Here is a 7,762-nt window from a genome sequence, read left to right on the forward strand (position 1 = left end):
AATTGTTTACTTCACACTAAACATTTCACAATACATTAGGTATATATTCCTACTTCCTTACATGAATCTTTCTAAATCTCTCTAAAGAGATATCTCTCCCTCATTCATACAATTCTCTCCCCCATACATAGGAGTGGTTTTTCATGCATAATCTCTCCCCCATTGACATCAATGTCAAAGGCCTCAATGTTACAACATACCAATTGTTACATACCAATTGCTAATATGCTACTTCAAGTCTTCAACTACCTCGAATGTCAAAAGATACTATTCAAAACCAAATACCAAGAGTCCTCAATAACTCTGCTCATTACATATACTCCCCTATATGGGGAGCATCAACATTTAATCTAGGCTAACAATAGTGCTCTTACCACTGGATTGATGCACTCTCTCCATCATCTAATCAAAAGTAGGTAGGGGCATAACCCCAAGCATACCTCTCAAGTACTCAAATGTATCTTTAGGAAAAGGGTTCATATAGATATCTGCAATCTGATCTTTATTACTCATATATTCCAATTTGATCTCTTTTTCTACTACTTTCTCTCTCAAAACATGATACTTAATAGATACATGCTTAGTATTAGAATGAAATACAAGATTCTTAGACATACTCATTGTACTTGTGTTATCACATTAAATGATAATAGGTTCTTCAAACTCAATTATAATATTCTTTGACATCTGCTTCATCCACATAACTTGATTATAGTTATTTTCTACTACAACATAATTTTCCTCAACTGTACTTTGAAAAATACAATCTTTCTTCTTTCTTAGCCAAGAAACCAATCTTCCTCCAAGAAAGAATGCTCCTCCACCATTGGTGATCTTTCTGTCATCCATACTACCTACCCAATCCGCATTAGTATATGCACATAGAGTGAAATCACTTGATCTATCATACCAAATTCCATAATTAAATGTCCCTTTCAAATATCTAAATATTCTCTTTACTACTACAAAATGGTACTCCTTAGGATCAGCTTGAAATCTAGCTATAATCCCAATTGAGTTTTCTATATCTAGTTTGCTGTGAGTAAGATACTACAAACCTCCAATCATGGATCTATACTTCTTCTGATCTACTATAGGTGTCTCATCTTTGTTGGATAATTTGTGACCAGTTATCATAGGTGTACCAATATTTTTATAAATTTCTAAACCAAACCTTTTCAACAAGTCATTCAGGTACTTGGCTTATGAAATGAAAATACCATCACTATTTTGTACAATTTGCAATCCTAGGAAAAAATTTATTTCTCCTATCATGCTCATTTCAAACTCATTCTTTATCTCTTTAAAAAACTTATCACTTGCTTCATCATTACCTCCAAAAATGATGTCATTAACAAATATTACTATTATTAGCAAACCATTCTTAACTTCTTTCAAATACAAGTTACTATGTGTCATACCTTTAGCAAATCCAAGCTTTGTCAAATAACTATCCAACCTTGCATACCAAGTTCTAGGTGCTTGCTTCAAACCATATAGAGATTTCTTTAGTTTGCATACCATGTATTTATCTTTTGATAAAGGAAAACCTTTAGGCTTCTCAATATATACCTCTTCTTCAAGTTCTCAATTCAAGAAGTTTGATCTAACATCCATCTAATAAACCTTGAACTTCTTATTTGCTGCATAAGCCAAGAATATCCTTACTACTTCCATTCTAGCTATAGGTGCATATATCTCCTCATAGTCTATCCCTTCTTTCTATGAATATCACTTGCATACAAGTCTATCCTTGTTCCTCACAACTCCTTGCTCATTCATCTTGTTTCTGAATACCCATTTGGTTCCAATCATATTATTATCTTTAGGTCTAGGAACTAACTCCCATGTATCATTCTTCACAATCTAATCTAATTATTCCTTCATTTCTTGAATCTAATGATCATCTTTACATGCTTTATATGCACTCTTAGGTTCAACTTGAGATATCAAACATATCTCCTCATTTACTTTGTTTCTTGTCATCACACCTTTGTCTCTGCTTCCAATTATCTACTCAAGAGGATGATTCTTTATCAAATTTTTTTTAGGGCTTGGAGTTGACATCTCAATTCTTATCTCATATCTAGGTTCAAATCTCTGACCTCCTCTTTACTCAATAGTTAGCACACCATTCTACAAATCATTGTTAGTCTCAAAGAAAAACTTCCATATTTTCATGGTTAGTGTAAGGGTTTCATAATAGATGAAGATAATCACACCATCGTCTTTCTCAAGGATACTATATCTATTCTAAAGACTACCTATTCCATCATGAAATGCACTTGAATTGTCAACCTAGGGACATAAGACTTGAAATGGGTCAACACAATATGTGCACTAAGTTCCTTTAAGAGTCTTAAAATCTATGCTAGAGGAAAGTAAAATGTGTGAAAGGAATCTCTCTACTATGAAGAAATAGTAAACATACTTGGACTAACAACAAATAACTGTAGAAAGCTTTGGAAAAAGAATCTAAACTAGTTAACAACTCAAAACATCCACCATGATCATTTTCTGCAAGTGTTGTAGGAACTTTCATAGTAACAATGTTGGAGGACAAATACAGTGAATTGAAAATAGGAAATTACAAGCAATGAATCTCCTCTACCTAAATCCATTCCACCTCCCAAGTGCCCCCCCTTAGTTGGCATCAACTAACTAAGAACACAACAAGTATTCCAAAATCACTCTTTCATTAAAATCCTTCTTTGATTACATCGACTAAATAATTCATGGAGAATAGAAAAAGAGTAATTTTTGAATCTTAAACCAACATTGACTATTTTCTCATTACTTCCTTACTAAGATGATCCAAATCTATTATATAGAGGATTGTATACTTATTAAAAACATGACATAAAATTCTTAAACAAACATCGCCAGAAAAGAAGGTGGAAGATTAACCATTACATAGTACATTTATTACTAATCAACAAAATGACAACTTGCAGGAAATATGACAAGTCAGGTCTTCCTTGATTTTTTGGAACAATAACTCCTCTTTAGGCACAACTTATCCATAGGAATTGAATTGTGCTTTCCTTACCATGATTGGTCTCCACGATTCCTCTTCCTTTAATGCAGCAATCACCACCCTTTGCATCACTCATCATTTCTTGAAAGTTAGAAACATTTAGAAAAAATATGCAAGATATCATTCCTACTCTTATTCAAATACTAGAACATAGCTTAAAATATTTATATGAAATACTACATTCTATGTATAATATTAAGCAAAGTATGTCTTAAACACTACCCATAGGTCTAGTAAGTTCTAGCTATCTCTACCATAATTTCACAAGAATTTAGACAAATGTTTTTGAAATGTTTTTAGACAAAGCACAAAGAGTAAGTCCAAACTATAGAAACTATATCAAAATTAAGACATTAATATGCCTCATCATCTACCCCCCACTATTCAAATGCTTGTCCTCAAGCATTATACTTCTTTGCCATAGCTCTAAAATCTCCCACAATAGTTTTCCCTTGCTTCCCACTTTTGAAAGTGTAGAAGAATCCTCTAGCACTCTTCTAATATTCACCCAGGTGCTCCTCAACTAATGGATCCAGTCTGGTAGCATTGTTATCATAAAGAGGCCAAAGAAGGGTAGGAGGCTTAAAAGTCAATGGAATCCATAGTTATTTTCTAATTTGTCTTCACAATTGTATATACTTAGCCACTCTATTAACAACTACCTCATAATTGACAAGACTATGTAGTTCTACCATTTCGAAAGCTTTTGGCAATCGGTTCCATCAATTCCTAAGCCCTACAATAGCTCTTTGCTGTGTAAAGTTTGGAAGTGTTTGGTACTCTCGATAAACCTTTTCTCTTTCTACAAAAACCTTCTCCCTAATCTTTGGTTTCAATCTTCCATAGGTTAATCATAATCAATCTCTTAGAAGGTCATCAAGCTTGTGCGATTTAGCCTGTAGTGGTAATGGTTCAGATCTCTCAAGATCTCTATACGTATCTAACTGCCTATCATAATTTGTCTCATTGTGCATCTAGGACATTAAAGCTCTAAGGTAAACATCCCCTATGTAAATTAGAGGATTCCACTCTATCTAATGTGGAATTATGAAATTATATAAATAAAGTTCACACAACAAATTCTTCTGCCATGAAGGAAAATTCTGATACACATTGTAGAAATCTTTAGCATTTTTAAAATCACAATCAACATCCCTTATTGTCATCATCAATTGAAATAGTAGAAACTGCTCCTTTAGACAAAGGGAATACACCCTGGGTGGTGGCTTGCATGCCATCACCTAGTCAACTAACTTTAAAGCTTTATTCATTTGTTGTTTTAGTTTTTCAAGTTGCTATAGTGCCTGCCCCTGGTTCGCATTTTGTTATCATTGCTGAACTCTTTTAGAGCTAGTTTCATGTTGATGATTAGTAACATTACTATGAGATTATCAGATATTGTACTATGGATTCAGTTGATATGTGATGAGATTACTTAGACTCTACATTTCATGTATGCATGATGATCATTACATTGCTTTCATTTATTAATGATGATTAGTAAGATGATTTATTATCATATGTGTTTTCTTATGGATACTTACCCCATACTTGCATGTGTATGGTGTGCGTGTTTGCTTTGTGTGTGTGCTTTTGTATGGTGTGTCTGATGTGGTTAAGGAAGGGAGTTGTAGTCACCTGCTAGTCGGGATCTACACGATGCACCACCACTTCCTGCCATTGCCTGTTTAGTTTAGTAAAAGATAATAATTTTTGAAGTTGGATTATAATTGATTTTAATCAATTGATATACATTGAGTTGCCAATATAATTATGCGATTGAGATTTATCTTGAAATGACTATCATTAGTACGAATTAATTAAGGAAACAATAGTATTCATAAAGAATGATGAATGTGATCTATTAATAAGATTCCCAATATAGCTTGTCATTAAATATTAGCAAGTTATTATTATTGAACTATGAACCTGAATATTTGTGTATGGATGACTTTTAGTTATTAGTCAATTAATATTCATTGGGTTGATGGTTTGGTTGTGAAATTATTAATTAAATCAATTAACTAGAGTTAATTAGATTTAATTAATAAATTAAGTTATGTAATAGATATTTAATTGATATAATTCTTTTAATGAGATTGTAGATTATCTATATCGAAGTTGATAAGTCTTATCCTAATAACTTGAATAAAGACTTTAGTTATTTTAATGATTATTAGTGATGACTTTATTAAGAGGCTTAAATTTTAGTAATATTTAATTAAGCTTTAATTAAGTATTATTAGAATGATAAAAGGTCATGGATTGTGAACCTATAATAATTGATTGATTTAATTGATCATTTTAATAAAGTTATAATCTCTTATTCGAAGAATGATAATTGGTCCTCTTATAATATAACGGATAATGATCTTAGAAAGGTTGAAAGGTTAATCAATTAGAATATAGATCATAGTTAAATCAAGAGAACAATTAAAGGTCAATGATAATTAGTTTAATGAGTAAATATTTATCCTTAAGTTACTCTTAGAATGTAATTCTTAATAATGGAAGGATAATGCTATTGGGGAACAAATGGGTTGACTTGTAGGTCAAATGACGAAACTTAAGACACTTGAAAATATACTTGCAAACAGAAAACTGGAAACCTCTACACTTGATTCAACTATGTAATATAGCAAAACCAAAACATGTGTTTGCATCGAGTATTGTATATGCTTCTTGTTTTGGGTTTTGGGTTAACTAGTGTTGACCAGTCCTAGGTTGTTACCAGAGGCTCGGGGGTTATGAGATGTGATGGCATGTTGATTTTATTTGGTCTCGATCTTTATAAGCTCAACCATGGTAATGTGATCGTATGCTCTATGAAATGTTTACTGATTGTTATTGTTCATCAGTCTTCATGTGTGAAGCTGAGATGTATTTGTATGAAACACTTGAACTAATCATTTTTGAGTCATCAATCAGTTATCCTTGGTTTATTTTCTAGTTTCCATGATGGGACTGGAATGTGGATTTATTTCTTGATGATGTCATGTTGTGATATGTTTGACTCAACCATTTTGGAGTCTCCGATCAGTATGATTTTGAGATATTATTGGTTGCTTGTTGAGAACCAATGGATATGGTGATTTATTTTGAGATATATTTTGGTTATTGAGAACCAATGATTATTATGATTATCAGTGATGCCTTCAGTTGCCAATAGAGAACTGTTGTGGTCATGATTTTCTATGGATGCTTTTTCAGATGCTCATGGAGATTTGATGATTCTTATCTTGGAGATTTGATGATTCGTCTTATTATGGATTTTTGATGCTTTTATCATGGTTATTTGATGATTATTTTTATGGATTATCTTTACAGTCGCTTGTACAGGACTGTGGTGATTTATGATTCCATGAGCTTAGGGTAGGTAATCTACTTGTAGTGTCGGGAAGTGGCTTGCAATGGGGGCCGGGGCCCTAAGTGGCTGCCAGGGTAACTCATTTTAAGTTTTGTTAATAAGTGATAACATTTACACACTAAATGGGGATTAAATGAACCTAAAAAGATAATTGTTTTGGTTCTTGCCCATGCCTTGAGCGCTTATATAGGCTAGGATGGGAGTAGTGAGAACGCATGGTTGCGACCGTGCATTTCGTAGTATGCCTCGTTAGTATGAGAGGATACTAGTGGCCGCATGAGATCAGTATGGACCTGTGGAGTTTAGCTAACTGCCAGGGTAACTTGTACGTGATAATTGCGATGACACTTTCCTGCTTGCATAATAGGTTTCCTACATGTCATTGTGTGCCTCTGGGAATTAGATGTCAGTTTTGTGTGATGGAACTTTTGAGTTAGTATACTTTTAAGATTCCTGGACTTCTAGAGATTTGTGCTATGTGTTTTTGGATAGCCTATATGGGACTTGAGATTATCTCCTCAGCACGGTGGGAGTGGACCACTTAGGTACCATGCGGTCGGGTGGTAGTGTATTTTCCACTCTTATCATTTGAGATCCGTTCGAGACACCATGGCTGGAGTATTCTTGGTTGGTATTTATCTTCATTATGTTCTTGGATCATTATGACAGATGATATACCTTGTGATGGATGTATTTGCTGGTATGTTCCTTACATTGATGATTTGCATATGTTAGATGATGGTATCCTATGCTTTACTTTACATGTTAGTAGGATTTTTTAGGAGTGACATTCCTACTATGATAATACCGATGATCTCTTCGGTGCTTTGGAATGTTACGCACGGAGGGATGGCTAGGATCCACGATGTTCTAATGATGCTATTAACGGTTGGGAGGAACCGTGCACTTAGTTTATTTTGTTTGATCTTTATGATGGATGTATATGTCTTCTATGATGATGTATCATGTGATTATCTCTACTTTGATGTATCATGGATTGGAATAGGATGATATACCTTATTTCACATATGTATATTCTTTTAAGCCTTCATACCCTGTGACATGTACAGTGGATGATTGAGCATTTGGAAATGTAATGTATGAACATTGGACTTATCATTATTTTTCATGTGGATGTTGTACTAGATGGATTCATGTATGTTAGATGTAACTCAACGTTAAGGGATTCTTAAAGAATGAAATTGGTTATGTATGTTATGTTTACTTTTAGATGGACATTGCTATTGCTTCTGTTATTATGTACAAGTTATATGTGGTATTTACTTTCATGTTATAAAAAAAAAAAAGGTTACCAAACTTAGTGAAATTCTAGGTTAATTCTTTGGATCCCTTGGTGG

This window comes from Cupressus sempervirens, chromosome 10, assembly GCF_028749045.1.
Source record: "Cupressus sempervirens isolate cs-2001-9-10 chromosome 10, ASM2874904v1, whole genome shotgun sequence".
NCBI classification, from domain to species: domain Eukaryota; kingdom Viridiplantae; phylum Streptophyta; class Pinopsida; order Cupressales; family Cupressaceae; genus Cupressus; species Cupressus sempervirens.